Source organism: Pan paniscus, chromosome 13 (genome assembly GCF_029289425.2).
Source record: "Pan paniscus chromosome 13, NHGRI_mPanPan1-v2.0_pri, whole genome shotgun sequence".
Taxonomy (NCBI): Eukaryota; Metazoa; Chordata; class Mammalia; order Primates; family Hominidae; genus Pan; species Pan paniscus.
Window position 1 is genome coordinate 121,426,054 of NC_073262.2, and position 17,615 is coordinate 121,443,668.

Consider the following 17,615-nt stretch of genomic DNA (forward strand, 5'->3'; position numbering starts at 1 on the left):
CTTTACCTTAAGGTTTCTAATGGGTGTACAGTTCCAAGTATGTGGAGGGACCCTTCTGAGTTATGAGATTATGAACCCGAGGTTCAAGGTCTCAAAGTCTTGATGCAGTATGGATGGCAAGTGCAGTCTTTCTGTGACATTCTCAGAAGACCTACTCTTTGGGTTCTAGATTGTGAAGGGCTTCATGTCCTCAGTCAGTGAACCATGAAAAGCTTTCTTTTCCTGGTGAAAATACACGGTGGCATGATGAGCTACTGTTACAACATCAGTCCTCTTGTGTGGGAAAGCTTTTATACAACCAGACGACCTGCATTGAAAAATGACAATAGAATGAAATCCCTCTATAAATGTTTAAATGTCCCATCAGCGAGCGAAATGTACCTGAAATTTTGATTGTCTTCCCAGGAATATGGGTTTGATAAACCAAATATTGGTCATAAACTATTTTAGCAATGTAGAAGTCACTACACACACACACACACACATATTTAATTTGGATCATTTTATGTTTTTCATGATGAGTTATGGAATGCAGAACTTTTAATAAAAAAAAGCTTTAAGGACTCAGGAAGGACAAGGTGGCTGTCCTGGTTCTCTGTGAGTCCATGCTTAACATTGGACTTATATCCTCTTGGATACCAGTTGTTTCTCCAATTTAGGTGCATAGCACTAATAATTGATAAGTTATCATAGGTAATTTGACTTAGAACATGGAGTTCATTCAAACTGTATATCTAAACAATTTCAGCACTGGATGATTTAGCATGAACATCTGGCAAGGTGTTTTTTTTGGTATTTAATTAATTTTTGTTCTGCTTGGGTTAGCAGTTTTATAAACCAGTCAGTTTCTTCACTGAAGTTTCAAGAATTCTTACCCAGTCCAAATATATGATTTTAAAGTTATTATAACCTTTTAAAATAATTCAAGAGTGCTTCTCAGGGTTCTTTCTGTCCTTTCATGAACCTCCTTAAAGACATCATATTCTAGGATTTTGCGTGTTTGTGAAATTTTCATAAACTGCATCAGAATTAAGCAATTAATTGGGGAAACGACTTCAAATAGTCATAGTTAATGACACAACTGACAAGGAAATTTGGATATTTCTGTGGCCTACAATAATATAAATATACATTAGAATTTTAGAAATCCCATACAATTTTGGAACATATATTAATAACATTCATTAAAATGTAACCTGAGGAAGGTTAAACATTGTTTCTAATTTGACAATGCTTCCCATGTAACTTAGCATGTCAAATAATTCTGTTTACCTCTCTTTTGGATGCTTCAGGGAACCTCTGTAGCATCCCAAAGTTAAAGGTCAAAAAAGACTTAATTTTGAAGCTGAAATCTGATTTTTGGGAAGCCTGACAAATATATCAAAGGTTTAAAACACTTGACCAAAATAGAATCACAGGTCACCATAAAACAATAGTCATTCATTTAACCAAAGTGATAATTAAAAGATTCTTTTTATTTGTTTGTTTGTTTTTTGAGACAAAGTCTCACTCTGTCGCCCAGGCTGGAGTGTGATGGCACCATCTCGGCTCACTGCAACCTCCGCTTCCTGGGTTCAAGTGATTCTCCTGGCTCAGCCTCCCGAGTAGCTGGGACTACAGGCATGCACCACCATGCCCAGCTAATTTTTGTATTTTTAGTAGAGATGGGGTTTCATCATGTTGGCCAGGCTGGTCTTGAACTCCTGACCTCAGGTGATCCACCCACCTTGGCCTCCCAAAGTGCTGGGATTAGAGGCATGAACCATCCCACCTGGCCTAAAAGATACTTAAAAACAAAAAACCTGTACTCTTTGATAAAGGAGACTCAGTTTTCCGAACAATCAAAAGACATAAGACAGCATGAGACAGAATCTCTTCTTTCCTCTCTCTTTTTTCTTGTTGCAGTTTATGTAAAAAGTGAACAAAAATATTTTACTGTCTTATTAACACTACAGAAAATTTTATCCAAAAGAGAAATATTTCACTTTTGTATTAGTATATTATCATATTAAAACTAATTTTAATAAAACTTCATAAATACATTGATCAAATTTGTCATCTTTTAAACCACACAACATTTCCATAAACCTTTTGTTTCACATTTTCCCCAAGTTTCTCTTTCTTTTCTTTTTTTTTTTTGAGACTTATTCTCACTTTTTCACCCAGGCTGGAGTGCAGTTGCACCATCTCGGCCCACTGCAACCTCCGCCCCCAGGTTCAAGCAATTCTCATGCCTCAGACTCCCAAGTAGCTGGGATTATAGGTATGCGCCACCATGCTTGGCTAATTTTTTGTATTTTAGTAGAGACAGAGTTTTGCCATGTTGGCCAGGCTGTTGTAGGACTTTCTTCTTAGTTCAATTAAAAATGGGGTCCTTGTCACACAACCAGGAAAGATTAGGCTCGCGGACACATAGAAGGGTGAGAAAAATGGAATTTATTGGGTGAAAAGGAAAAAAATTCAGTAAAGCTAGAGAGGTGCCTGTTAACAGGCCCCCATCTCACAGATTGAATCCCCAGGTTACCACCCTGGTACAGGAGAGGACAAGCTCCTCCCTCTGCAAACGGGTAAACCTCCCGAGGCTCCACCCCAGTGCGCGGACCAGTCGGAGTTTCTCCAGGGACCTCTTTTTACTTGGCTGTCTCATTCCCCACTCTAAAGAAGTACTTCTAACTGCCATTAGAATAAGGATTGGGATAAGGATGAAGATTGATCTTAACTGCTTCCTGCTGACAGCGGGCATAGTTTTGGGAAAATGGCAGTCATATCTCCCTCAGAGGCCTAAGGGTCCCCGGCAAAACGGGCCATTGTCATGGCTCTGGTTGCATGACCATTTGGAGTTTGATGGCCTGAAGGTGAGAAGAGACAAACCAGGTTATTAGAAAACATGTATCAAAAGGAGAAAAGGGCGGGTAAGGTCAGCTCAAAAATCCCAAGGCCTTTTACCAGTTTGCCCAGGGAGAGGGAGGCCAAAATCCTGACTGGTTAAAAAAAACTTTACCCTTTTGCCGGCGTGTTGGGCTTCTGGGTTCCCTTCCCTTGAGCCCAATCCTGAACCAGCCAGTTTAAGGTTTGGGAAATTAACTTTTCCCAGTTTGGAGGATGCATCTGAGGGGAGTGTCCTGTAGTACAGAGCCACAATTACCTATCAGTGAAGAGAGGACAGAGGAGGAGAAAAGAAAAAAGAAGGCTCCTTTTCAAAGGGGTCCTAGGGGTTCAGGATGCATTTGAAAGGGTACAGACTGAAGAAGAATGGCTACTCATCTAGAAAAGAGAGGAGCAGACATCTCTGGTTCCCTTCTCTTCCTAGCAAATATCTGGGGTACATGAAGAAGAGAAGGAAGAGTATTCTCTTTCCCTCTTCCATCCTTGCATCCCTGAATCCTGACAACTGCGACAGGGTGCCACCCATGGGTGTCAAAGCGGCCTGAACCCATGAAGCAGGGAGGGCCTAGAGAATAGGAATTATCCACTCTCACCTATGTCTCTATTCCCACTAGTGTCAGTAGCCTTGGAGTTCCCTAGACCTCATTTATGCCATGGATACTAGCATGACTTTATCCATGAAATGAGAGGCTTGGCTTAATCAGCAGGAATTAGCCATGCTCACCTGTGCTGTGCCTTTTAACCTCTGTTATCATCTGCCTCTGGATCCTGTAGATCCAGTTTTCTTTCCTAGGGCTTTGACCCGAAGCTTGGAATTGAGTTTGGGACAAAATTGTGTCTCAGGGGGTGTTGCATGGACTCCTTATCATAAGCCAAATGCTAAGGTGAAACTGTGGAATCGAGTCCTCCTGCAACAAGGGAGAGAAAGGGATGTCTTGTGACACACCCAGATAACTGGTGGCTATGGTTATGCTTGCTAAGACTTGGGTGCATGGTGCCTGGTTTTGGTTAGCTCCCTTGGTCTTCCTTTCCCAAAAAGGAAACCTCCAAGTGATGGGCATCCTACTTATTCCTATCACCTGACAGGATTTGCAGGATAATTGCTCAGAACCAGAATATTGACCCAGATTTTTACATTATCCATCTGAGCTGCAGCCAAAGATTGCTGGTTGGTTCACAGGAGCAGGCAGGGTTAGTCTAAAATGTAGGCAAAAACTTAAGAACAATGAATGAGTTTAGAATTTAATTACAAATGTATAAGTTTTGAAACATAATTTCTCTCTCTCCAGTCCTCATTTTTGTTAAAAAAAAAATCATAATAGGACTGAGTTGTTTGCAAAGTAGATTTTAGTCTTATACTTGGCCTGATTATTTGCATAAAGTACAGCAAGAATAATTATTTCTACATAGGCCTTTTAGATTGGCTTTGATGGAACTCTGTTCCAAAAGGAAGCTCAGATAAGACCTTTTAAAGCTGAGCCCAGCCATGGGTTTGTATCCTTAAATACCTGTGAGTTGGGTGATCCTCTCCTTTAAGGTCCCAAGATAAACTCGGAGCTCCTGGGCCTGTTAGAAAGTGACATTCTTTACTGACCACGGGTCAGGAACCCTGTACAGGGACTGTGTAGTCGAGGGTATAAGGCCAGTTTCTTTTCCAAAAGGGGCTTTTATTGGCTTGGCAAGTCGAGCTTGACTCCTTAAAGGGAAGCATACCTTTCTAGTCAAAGCCTTGGTAAAACAACAGTTTCTCCAATTGCATCCTGTTGCAAAAGAAAAATGGATTCTTATTGCACTGATGCAAACAACTATATTGCCATAAATTAAGAATACTCTGCTGGGTGCAGTGGCTCACGCCTGTAATCCCAGCACTTTGGGGGGCTGAGGCGGATGGATCACCTGAGGTTAGGAGTTCGAGACTAGCCTGGCCAACATGGTGAAACCCCGTCTCTACTAAAAATACAAAAATTAGCCAGGCGTGGTGGTACACACCTATAGTTCCAGCTACTTGGGAAGCTGAGGCAGGAGAATCACTTGAACCCGGGAGGCAGAGGTTGTAGTGAGCCGAGATCACACCACTGCACTCCAGCCTGGGCAACAGAGCAAGACTCTGTCTCAAAAACAAACAAACAAACAAACAAAAAACAACTCACAGATAGTTTCCAAATTCTAGAGGAACCTGGCAGAGAGAAACAAACATGCTTCAAGTTTTGTTCACGGGCATATAGCTTACTCAATTATTAAGGCTGTAAATAATTCAAAATAAGTTTCTTTGACTCTGAAAAACAAAACAAGGATCAGCAGTATTACAAGCAAAAGTCAAAAAGACATGCTTCAGTTTCCTGAGTTCTTTCAGTTAGCTCTTGTTTTGCTTGATATTTGTGAATATTTCAGCTCTTCCTTTATTCCAATGTCGCAATATCCAAAGTTATCAGAAACCTGCATTTGAGAACACCTGTCAAAGTCCTATAGCTTACTATAAACCGTCTTTCGAAAAGGAGTAAAACAAGACAATTGTCTGTGAAAAACAAAATTCCCAGGGTAGTTACAGTTAGAAACACAATTGACAAAGAAGTCTGGTTATCTCTGGTTTACAATAACTTAACATAACAACCTGAATTATAATTTTTTTTTGAGACGGAGTTTTGCTCTTGTTGCCCAGGCTGGAGTGCAATGGCATGATCTTGGCTCACTGCAATCTCCCTCTGCCTCCCAGTTTCAAGCAATTCTCCTGCCTCAGCCTTCTGAGTAGCTGGGATTACAGGCGCCCACCACCACACCTGGCTAATGTTTTGTATTGTTAGTAGAGATGGGGTTTCACCATGTTGGCCAGGCAGGTTTTGAACTCCTGATCTCAGGTGGCCCACCTACCTTGCCTCCCAAAGTGCAAGGATTACAGGCATGAGCCGTTGCACCTGGCCTTAATTATGATTGATAGCATATACTCAGACATCAGAATTTCCGAGATCCCATACAATTTTGGAGCATATATCAGCATTATTCACCAAGGTATAACCTAAAGAAGATCAAACACTATTTTGGCAATCTCTAAACATGACAAATTATCCTGTTTACCTTTTCCAGAGACCCTCTGAACCATCCAAAAAGCCATGCATCAGGAAAGACAATTTTGAAACTGAAGTTTGATATTGGGAAGGCTGTTAAATATGTTAGAGGTTTAGAACACCTGATGTTATGAAATAGAATTCCAGATTATCATAAATTATTTATTTTGCCAAAATGATGACTCAGAAACTAAAAAGCAAAAAGCCTTTTATAACCCTTCACAAGTTTTGCTAAAGAGCAGATTAGTGCCTTAAGAGTATCCTTGTGCTTTTATTTCAATGCTCAATTTACAGAAAAAGCATATAATACCCTTTGGAATTTAGTCAATATGTTCACACACAGAATTTTGCAAGATTAATTTTTATAATCCTTTCACTACTTGTTTGAATTTTTAGCTTTTCTTATCTAATTTAAAACAATCTTTTAACCCTAGGCAAGAATTTACATTTTCATGCCTTCTTATAATCTTTTTTTTTGAGACAGAGTCTCGCCCTGTCGCCCAGGCTGGAGTGCAGTGGTGTGATCTCGGCTCACTGTAACCTCTGCCTCCCGGATTCAAGCAATTCTCATGCCTCAGCCTCCCGAGTAGCTGGGATTACAGGCATGCACCACCACACTTGGCTAATTTTTTTGTATTTCTAGTAGAGATGGGGTTTCACCATGTTGGCCAGGCTAGTCTCAAGCTCCTGACCTCAGGTGATCCACCTGCCTTGGCCTCCCAAAGTTCTGGGATTACAGGCATGGGTTACCATGCCCAGCCTTCTTATAATCTTTTATTAAAAATACATTTTGTTGTTCTTACACACCTTGCATATAAATCTATTTTCAGTTGTTTCAATTACACGTTATAATGGTAACTCCTGGCAATTTTAACTTTAATGTAAAACCTGGTAAATTGTTTTTTGTGCTAGGTGTAGCCAAGGTTTGAATCCTTCCAGCATAATTAAGGGTGTGGTTAATTCCATATGTCCCACTTACCAATTGTGAAGTAGGCAAGTCAAATAGTTCTCAAAACCCAAAAGGCAGTTTAGAACCTTAAAACATTTAGCAAGCCTAGGCCGGGTGCAGTGGCTCATGCCTGTAATACCAGCACTTTGGGAGGCTGAGGCGGATGGATCACTTGAGTCTAGGAATTCGAGACCAGCCTGGGCAACATGGCGAAACCCTGTCTCTACTAAAAACACAAAAATTAGCTGGACGTGGTGGCATATGCCTGTAATCCCAGATATTTGGGAGGCTGAGAGATGAGAATTGCTTGAACCCGGGAGGCGGAAATTGTAGTGAGCTGAGATTGTGCCACTGCAGTCCAGCCTGGGTGACAGAGCGAGACTCGATCTCAACAAACAAACAAACAAACAAACCCATGAAATTGGTAGACTTTGAGTAAAGCAGATTACCCTCTGTAATGTAGGTGGGCCTTGTTCAAGCAGTGGAAGGCCTTGTGCAAAAAGACTGAAGTCCCTAGAAGGGGAATGAATCTGCCTCCAGGCCACCTTCAGATTCAAGATTGGATTATTGACCTCCATTGGAATTTCCAGCCTGCCAGCCTGTGCTGCAGATTTTATACTTGCCAACTGTTAGGGACAAACTGCCCCAAAAAGTTTCTTGGTGCTGCCCACCCCTCCCCCTAATGCTCTGCAACTCTTCTCCATGCTGCCAACCCTTCCCCCAAGCCTCTTTATGTTTCTAAGCCCTTATCTAGACGCCGCGCCGCGGTGAAGCCAGCAGACTTCACTTATCAGACCTTGCTGTGATAAGGAAACCCCAATTACAAACCATCCAGACGACACAGGGGGAGGTCATGGGAAGCATAAACAAACTTTACCTACACCCTCCTGTAAGTTCCTGTTCATCTAGCTGCTACCATAAACGTCACAAGGTGATATGTAGCAAAATTAACCAGCAAACAACCTTGGGATGCGGCCATACCAAAGAACTGCCTCGAACTCCCCTCCCCAATATAAACCCCTCCTTCTGTAAGTTTGGGGCTGCTTCCTCTCTGACTGTTAAGGGGGCAGCCGGCAGGTTAACAAAAACTTGCTTGCCTGACTTTGAGTCTATTTTTCCTTTCTCTCGGCTAACCTCACACCAACCTCCATAATCATGTGAGCCAATTCTGTAAAATAAATCTTTCCCTATATACATACATCCTATTGTTTCTTTTTTTTTTCTGGAGAATCCTTATTAATATATCCACAAAATTACATCAGTCCACTGTCCAATCTGAGAGTTTCTTCCAAATCCAGTTAAAGTAATTTTTTGACCATAACCATGGGTATTTCTCGGTGCCCCAATGACTTGTGCCCAGTGTCGGAAAAGGCTGAACAGGTTCGACAACTGTGGTTGCCATCAAGTCCCCAGCACACCTTGATCAGTGCATAAAGCCTCTGATCCTCCTTAGAGAAGGAGGGACTTGGGTTTCTGCCCTAGTCCTGTTCATCTTGACGGGGGTAAGATCTTTCCAAAACACAAGGAGACAGATGACTGCAATGCAAGTTGTGGGGTACCTCCATTGCTGAGAAACTCCTGCTAGATCGCAGCCAAGGGGTTTTATGTTCTGCGACTCTTTTCTGAGGGAGAATAAGGCAGAAAGTCCATATCTCAGAACCTGAGAGGTGATGAGAAGCTGTCTTGGGACACCTCTGAGGAAGATGGGGAGGCCAGTGAAGAGTGGGAGGGGCCTCCCATTCTTCGGTGTTCCAGGAGGATCACAGGGCAATCAGTCTTCAAGGCTCAGGGAAGGCTGAGTCCAAGCCTTTGTTTATATGGAAGGTCTTAACGGTGCTATGGCAAAGTAACACAGCCTGGTAGAAGAAATAAAGATAAGACACTCCAAGTCAGCCAGTGTTATTTTGTGTGGTGGCTCACAAAAGAATAAAAATAAATAAACAAATAAATAAAAACACATGACCATGAGACAAGCACTTTCTTTTCCTATAAAAATTACCTTTAAAAAAATCACATAAATATGAGTTACGATTACATGCTAATTTTGTGGCTATATACCACATTTAATAGAAAATGCCATTTAGAATTGAAATAACTTGCAGAAGTAGTGTATGCATATTTTAGAGAAATGAGAAAATATAAAGAAACAAAAAGAAGAAAATCTAAATCTTCCATAATCCCAACACCCATCACATAGCACAATGCCTTATACCCATAGGTTCTTAATAAGCGCTTGTGAAATGAATACATAAATACACCCATATGTTGTTATAAGCATATGGGGAAAGCATTATCTGTTTTCCCCATATGTCATCTACATATATATGTTTTTTAAAATAAAAGCATACCATATGCTCTCTTTTGTAACTTGCCATTTTACAGAAAAGTAAATATGAATATCTTTTTCAATAAACACACTTATATAACAATTTTTAATGGCTGAAAAGCATTTCATTGGATGGCTACATCAGAATTTACTGAACCCTGTTGGTATACATTTAGATTTTTTATGTATAAAGCTTTGATTAACATTAATCTATCTAGCACTAAATGTTTGTGTACATTCTCAATTATTTTCTTAGAATAAAACTCCTAAAATGGAACCATTGTGATAAAGGATTTTGTTCGGATCTTTGATATGTAGCACCTGCCAAATTGTCTTCCAGAAAAGTTACAAAGAAAATAGTTTTGCATGACAAAGGGCAGTCCAAAAAACAAAAACAGGGCCACATGTGGTGGCTCACGTTGCTTGTAATCTCAGCACTTTGGGAGGCCGAGGTGAGTGGATCACGTGAGGTCAGGAGTTCGAGACCAGCCTGGCCAACATGGTGAAACCCTGTCTCTATTAAAATACAAAAAAATTAGCCAGGCATGGTGGTGCACACCTGTAAACCCAGCTACTCAGGAGGCTGAGGCAGGAGAATCGCTTCAACCTGGGAAGTGGAGGTTGCAGTGAGCTGACATGGTGCCACTGCACTCCAGCCTGAGCAACAGAGTGAGACTCCATCTCAAAAAAAACCCAAAAAACAAAAACAATTATTTTTTGCAAATAAGTACATGCAGAATATATATCACAAAGACATACCATTTTCAACTATGATATTTGCAAAAACAGTCTCTGCAAATATCATAGTTGAAAGTGGTATATCTTCATGATATATATTCTGCATGTTCTTATTTGTAAGATTGGACCTATTTTCTGCATAGATATACTATTTATATTTCTTTTTTTGTAAATTCCCTATTTCTGTTTTTATGTCTATTTTTCTAACAAGTTTTTGAATTGTGTATTCATACATATTTTCTTCTTGTATTTTTGTAGTTTCTTTTAAAATCTTTATCCCACCTGGGATTAGTTTCTGTGTATGGTGTGAGGTGCACAAGGCAGGTGCCTGACCAAGGGGTCACATGAGGAGCAGGAATGGAGCCTGCATTTGACTTGCCAGGCCCTGGGCTTTGGCTGGGGCTGCAGCTGCTAGCAGGCTTTTTTTTTTTTTTTTTTTTCCTATTTAAGGCACTCTTTAGGCCAGCAATGACCACGGATGTGGGTTCTAACTATACTTTCTCCCCAAATAATCAACTAGTTGCTTTAATGACATTTGTTCACTTATTTGTTTCCTCTTATTTAAGACTAGGCTAAGAACAATCGGAATTAGTTTAGCCTGTGCGGCCTAGCCCTAGCCAATAGGGGAACGACACAGCAGCAGGGGCCACGTGCGTCACGGATAAGAACCCCTTCCCCTCCCTTGTCCAAGTGTGCGCTCACCATTGCTCCATCTGTAAGGGTGCACCCTCCATAGAAGTAACTTGCCTTGCTGAGAATTAAAAAGAAAATTAAAAAAAAAAAAAAGACTAGGTTAAGATGTGAAGAAACAGAACTACTTGCGTTGTTACTCCATGCTTTTTCCATCTGCTAATTATTTATTTACTTCCTATAAGGTCTTTACTATTTCTTGCTCATTCAAAGAGCTTTGATTCTCAGGATGCATGAGTTTGTGCTGCTTTTTGGAACGTTGTTCTAGCAGCTTGTCAAAAGTGAGGAAGCACTCACATTTCTGTTTACTCTTCCAGAAGGCTGCTTACTACCAGTTTGTTGCTGGAAGAAAAATAGTACTCCATTTCCTGTAGAAAAGAGAGACAGCCGATGTTTTCTTCAGAGGGCAAATAAATAAGAATAAACCCAGCCTCTGCTCCCTCACCTAGGATCTAGGAACTGATACTGTTATTTTCTTTTTCTCTCTCTTTTTAAGCCATTCTAGTGGTTAACAGTGGCTTTGGTTTGCATTTCCTTAATGACAAATGATGTTGAACATCTTTTCTTGTGATTATAGGCCATTTGCATATCTTCATTGGAGAAATGTCTATTCAAGTTCTTTGCTTATTTAATTAATTAATTTATTTATTTTGAGGCAGAGTCTCATTCTGTCACTCAGGCTGGAGTGCAGTGGTTTGATCTCGGCTCACCGCAACCTCTGCCTCTTGGGTTAAAGTGATTCTCATGCCTCAGCCTCCCAAGTAGCTGGGACTACAAGTGTGCGCCATCACGCCTGGCTAATTTTTGTATTTTTAGTAGAGACAGCGTTTTGCCATATTGGCCAGGCTGGTCTTGAATTGCTGGTCTCAAACTCCTGGACTCGAGTGATCTGCCTGCCTTGGCCTCCCAAAGTGCTGGTATAATGGGCGTGAACCACCACGCCCAGCCATTCTTTGCTTATTTTTAAACTGAATTTGTCTTTTTGTTGTTGGGTTGTAACAGTTCTTTGTATACTCTGGATATTAAACTCTTATCAGATATATGATTTACAAATATTTTCTCTCGTTCTATAAGTTGTCTTTTCACATTCTTGATAATGTCCTTCGAGGCACAAAAGTTTTAAATCTCTTTTTCGAGACCGAGTCTCGTTCTATTGCCAGGCTGGAGTGCAGTAGTGCGATCTTGGCACTGCAACCTCTGCCTCCCAGGTTCAAGCAATTCTTCTGCTTCAGCCTCCCAGGTAGCTGGGACTACAGGCACACGCCACCACACCCAGCTAATTTTTGTATTTTTAATAGAGAAGAGGTTTCGCCATGTTGGCCAGGATGGTCTTGATCTCTTGACATCGTGATCTGTCCACTTCGGCCTCCCAAAGTGCTGGGATTACAGGTGTAAGCCACCGTGCCCCCGTCTTTTTTTTTTTTTTTTTTTTTTTTAGATGGGAGTTTTACTCTGTTGCTCAGGCTGGAGCGTATTGGTGCAATCTCAGCTTACTGCAGCCTCCACCTCCCGGGTTCAAGTGATTCTCCTGCCTCAGCCTCCCGAGTAGCTGGGACTACAAGCATGCGCCACCACACCTGCCTAATTTTTGTATTTTTAGTAGAGATGGGGTTTCACCATGTTGGCCAGGCTAGTCTTGAATTCCTGACCTCAGGTAATCTGCCCACCTCGGCCTCCCAAAGTGCTGGGATTACAGGTGTGAGCCACCATGCCTGGCCAAAAGTTTTTAATTTTTATGAAGAACTATTTATCTATTAAAAAAAAATTGCTCATGCGTTTGTTATCAAATCTAAGAATTCATTGACATATCCAGGGTCATGAAGACTTACCCTTATATTTTATTCAGAGTTTTATAGTTTTAGCTCTTCTTTTTAGATTGTTGATCCATTTTGAATTAATTTTTGTATATGGAGTGAGGTAGGGGTCCAGCTTCATTCTTTTGCATTTAGTTATCCAGTGGTCCCAGTACCATTTGTTGAAGAGACTTTCTTTCCCCATTGAATGGTCTGTGCACCCTTGTCAAAAATCAGTTGACTGTAGATGTTCTAGTGTATTTCTGAATTCTCAGTTGTATTCCATTGGTCTATATGTCTACACTTACGCCAGTAACATACTGTTTTGATTACTGTAGCTTTGCAGTAAGTTTTGAAATCAGAAAATGGGAATGTTCCAACATTGTTTTCTTTTTTAATATTGTTTTGGCTATTTAGGGCCCCTTGCAGTTCCATATTAATTTTAGGATCAGGTTTTCCATTTCTGCAAAAAGGCTATGGAATTTTGAAAGGGAATGCATTGAATTTGTAGTTTGCCTTGGGGAGTACTGCTGTTTTAACAATATTAAGTCTCCTAATCCATGAACATGGATGACTTTCCACTTATTTAGGTCTTTAATTTCCTTCAGCAGTGTCTAGTAGTTTTCAGTGTTCAAATGTTTCACCTCCTTGGTTAAATGTGTTCCTAGGTATTTTATCTTTTGGATACTATCATTAGTCTGTTTGGGCTGCCATAACAAAATACCACAGACTGGATGGCTTAAACAACAAATGTATTTTCTCACAGTTCTGTAGGCTAGAAGTGAGAGATCAGGGTGCCAGTGGTTGGTTTCTGATGAGGGCTGTCTTCCTGGCTTGTAGTTGGCTGCCTTCTTCCTGTGCCCTAGAGGGCAAGCTCTCTGGTGTCTCCTATTATGAAGACACTAATTCTATCAGATCAGGGCCCCACCCTTATGACCCCATTTAACCTTAGTTACTTCCTTAGAGGCCCCATCAACAAATACAGCAACACGGGGTTTAGGGTTTCAACATAAGAATTTGAGGGGAGTGCAGACATTCAGTCCATAACAGAGGTTATTGAAAATGGAATTATTTTCTTAATTTCCTTTCAGATTGTTCTTCCAGGTTCTTAAAACTCCAGAGGAGCTACTGTTAACAAGTTTCCTACATATCCTCTTCCCCACCCCCTTTCTATGTCTGTCTCTGTCTCTCTCATGTTCTTTGCATTGTCTGCAACATGTTTCTTTCTGCTGGATTCATTGACAACTGTTAAGTATGTACTGAGTGTCTTATTAATGTGCTTAGCAGTGTGCCCAACAATTTGGGATGTCATAAAGAAGTATGACATGGTTTTCACCCTTGAGGATTTTCAATTTAGTTGAAGAGACAAGACATCCGCAAAATAATTAGAAAACTGTTTAGGAACATATGTAATCAAATTCTCAACTGTCTGGCCCATGCACTAGGATAAGAACTCTTTAAGAATGGTCTTTTATGCTGTACTTACTGCTGTATCCCGAGCCCCTTGAACAGTATAGGAGGAACAGGACATGAGATTCATAAATGAATGTTGAATGAATTCAACATTCTCCTGCTTTGGAGTTTCGTCAGGTGGGGGCTAACCCTCCCATTCATCCTGAAAGATGATCTTTGTTCTGCAAAGTGGCTCTTAGACAGGACCCATCCGAGAATGCTGGGACTTTCCAACTGGCTCAGGTTACGATCTAATGGTAGGATCACAGACACAGCATGCATCTCTCAGCAAGTATCCTGCTGTCTTTCTAAAATAACTTCTTACATAAGTAGATCCTTGTTAAGTTCCACTAAGTAAACTAACTGAGGAGCATGAAGGAAGAAGGCACGGCTTAGCTAAAAGGAGAAATGTCCCAGAAACCTCCATACTGACAGCCAGGAAGTAGTCTCAGAGGCTTTGGATTCCAGGAAAGAAGCTGGTATTGTTTTTCTACTTTAAAAATATAACTTTTTTCCCGCTGATTCCAAGAACGTGGCAAAAAATTTTTGAAAAATAAATCACAGTATAGAGAAGAAAGTAAGTTAATTTGTAAAGCACTGTTTACCACCATTGAGATAACTGCTGTTCAGATTTTTATTAAAATGTTATACATAAGTTTACTTCAACTTAACAGAAGGATAAGAAACCAAACTTTAGAAAAATATTTCTTCAAAATGGTATATATTTGTTTTAAACAGGTCTTCTAAAATTAAAGAATTAGGAGACATATTAAGAGGCTGGACTTATTGCAGTAGTTCTCAATCTATGGTGATTTCATCCCCCAGGGACATTTTGGAAATGTCTAGAGACATCTGTGGTAGCCACAACTCAGAGGGGGTGCGGTACTTGTGGGGAGAGGCCAGGAATGCTGCTAGGCACCCGGCAACGCACACCACTGTCGGCTACAACATAGAATTATCCACTCCGAGTATTAACAGTGCCACAGTTGAGTAATCCTGGGTTGTTATTGCATAGTATTGTGGTTTTAAAATAGTACACGCTTTTCAAGGGCCTACGTTTGTTTCCAGTTAGAAGGACATAGTTGTTTTCTCAGGGATCCGTGGAGTAAGTGGTTCAGAGCATGGCCTCCAGCCAGGTGTTTGGAGTTTGAATCCTGACTCTGCTACTTAATGATAAAGTGACCTTGAGCAACTTCTTTGGGCCTCAGTTTCCTCATCGGCAAAATTGTGGTAATATTAAACCTACCCCAAACAGCTATAGTGAGGATTGAATGAGCTAATATAAGTAAAATTCTTGGAACAGTGCCTGGTTCATGGTCAGCTCTATGGAAACACGTGCAATTATTATTGTTAATGTCTTAAACTGGAAACAAATTAAGCCTACTTTTAGGACAGGTCTCCTAGGGAATTTTTTTTTTTTTTTTTTTTTTTTTTGAGATGGAGTCTCACATTGCCACCCAGGCTGGAGTGCAGTGGCATGATCTTGGCTCACTGCAACCTCCTCCTCCTCCCGGGTTCAAGCGATTCTCCTGCCTCAGCCTCCCAAGTAGCTGGGATTACAGGCGCCCGCCAACATGCCCAGCTAATTTTTTGTATTTTTAGTAGAGACGGCGTTTCACCATGTTGGCCAGGTTGGTCTCGAACTCCTGACCTTGTGATTTGCCCACCTCAGCCTCCCAAAGTGCTGGGATTACAGGCGTGAGCCACTGCGCCCGGCCCTCCTAGGGAATTTAATAGAGGAAAATAGATGTGTATGTAAAGTATTTTTTAAAAAGCAACCTTTAAGGAAAAAAACAAAACTCACTCATAGGAAAATGATATGGCTGGGGCACTTATAAATCTAAGGAGTATTTACAGGAATTCAGAGGCTCAGCAAGGTTTCCCTGCCTTCTAGAACTATCTGGTCAATGTCAGGTGACTTACTGTTTCAGAAAACATTTCTTTTTGTACCTTTAGACTTTAAAAATTTGAATAGGTAATACATTATCATAGTTCAAGACTCAAACAATAGAACATGATACACACTAAGCAGTCTGACCCCCTCTGCTGCTCCCCTGACCCTCCCATAGTAATCACTTTATATTTATTTATTTAGAGACAGAGTCTCACTCTGTCATCTAGGCTGGAGTGCAGTGGGTACAGTCATGGCTCAATGCAGCTTTGACTTCAAGCAATTCTCCCACCTCAGCCTCCGAGTAGCTGGAATCACAGGCGCACACTGCCATGCCCAGCGAATTTTTTTTTTTTTTTTTTGTAGAGGCAGGGTTTTGCCATGTTGCCAAGGCTGATCTCAAACTCCTTAGCTCAAGTGATCCTCCAGCCTTGGCCTCCCAAAGTGCTGGGATTATAGGGGTGAATCACCATGCCCGGTCCAGTAATCACTTTCACTAGTTTCTTATGTATCTATCCAGTATTTTTCTATGAAAGCAAATACAAATACTATATATTCTTATTTTAGACCTCCTTTCTTAGGCAAAAGATATACTTTTTCACATAATCTATCTGGGATATCTTTCTATATTAGTACACAAGGAATTTCTTCATCCCTTTTTAAGGTGGCATAGTATTTCATTATGTGGATGTCTCATGCTTTGTTTATAAATTTGCTCGTACTTTTGTAAATATTAACAAATCGTCCTCCAAGTAGGGATGTGTTATTTTGGAGTCCTACCAGCAGTATATTTTCCTTCCAGGAAAATAGGCATATTCACTGCAGTTTGCAGACGATCAACTGTTCAAAATTAGAACACACTGGCAGGTGTTCCTGGGAGGTAGAAATGGGAAACAGGTCTAAATGGATGTTAGGGGTTTGTCAAGACTGTCCTTCCAGGAATTGGCAGAATCAGCCATTTGTTCAAGGTGATGTCTGGGTAAATGGGTGATATATTGGAGGCAATTATGTTGGATTGGTCCTAGGAGAATCCAGTTTTTAACACCAAAACTAAGATCCAGTAAAGTTGGAGTTTTTCTGGACTACGGGTTGGGTGATGTTTCCTTCTGTAATTTGAATGATAGATTTCATCTCCACAATTGGTAATGTCTCTTTTATAGAAGGTCTTTGGCCTAATTTCTATACTGGAACCGATTCTGATCCTCTCAAAATCTCTTCAGTAACAGATTAGGAAAGATGAAGTGCCCAGGAAACCATTGTGTTTCATTTTCTTTCAGTTTGTAGGTGTAACTTACCTAGGAAATTTAGTCTTAGGATTTGTGGGTTATTTTAAAATTTTACTCCCCAAAACGTGTTTCTTTTCCTTCTCATTTTCAGCAACTATAAGACTATCATAGCAATGTCAATTGCATAGAGGCCGTGGATATCTATCGTCAAGCGTTTTAGAAATTCTAAGATAAAATATTTGAGAATTATATTACATAACATGGCCAGTACTTTTTTTTATTTCTTTTTTTGTCATGTTCTTAGATTTCAAAGACAAAATCATATGGAAGCTCAGGAAACTCATGGGAAATAAATAAATAAATAAATATCATACCGCATGGCTTACTTACTTATTTTTGGACCCTGACTTGCTCATCCAGCTTATTGTTTTTTCTGTTTTCTCATCAGTCTTCTTTTTTCTTGTTGATTACATAAGGCATTCATCATTTCATTGACAGCAAGCTGCAGTAGATTTAAATACAAAAAAGGAGCTATAGGCTTTCTATCTCACCTCACGAAAGGACTCAGTTTCCCTCAAATGCTGGCCTCCAACATACACCTC

At 40.5% G+C, this 17,615-nt stretch overlaps 1 protein-coding gene and 1 long non-coding RNA gene across 2 annotated transcripts in view; one reads left to right on the plus strand and one right to left on the minus strand.

Moving 5' to 3' along the window:
* The window catches only part of CYP27A1 (cytochrome P450 family 27 subfamily A member 1), a 35,245-nt gene that overhangs the window by 11,599 nt on the left and 6,031 nt on the right, over nucleotides 1-17,615 (plus strand). The gene's annotated exons all lie outside the window — the stretch shown is intronic.
* LOC134728761 (uncharacterized) lies at nucleotides 1,695-17,512 on the minus strand. The gene is made up of 2 exons (XR_010109546.1): nucleotides 17,404-17,512; nucleotides 1,695-8,753 (listed from the first exon to the last, which is right to left on the minus strand). It is a non-coding gene; the product is annotated as an uncharacterized LOC134728761 (long non-coding RNA).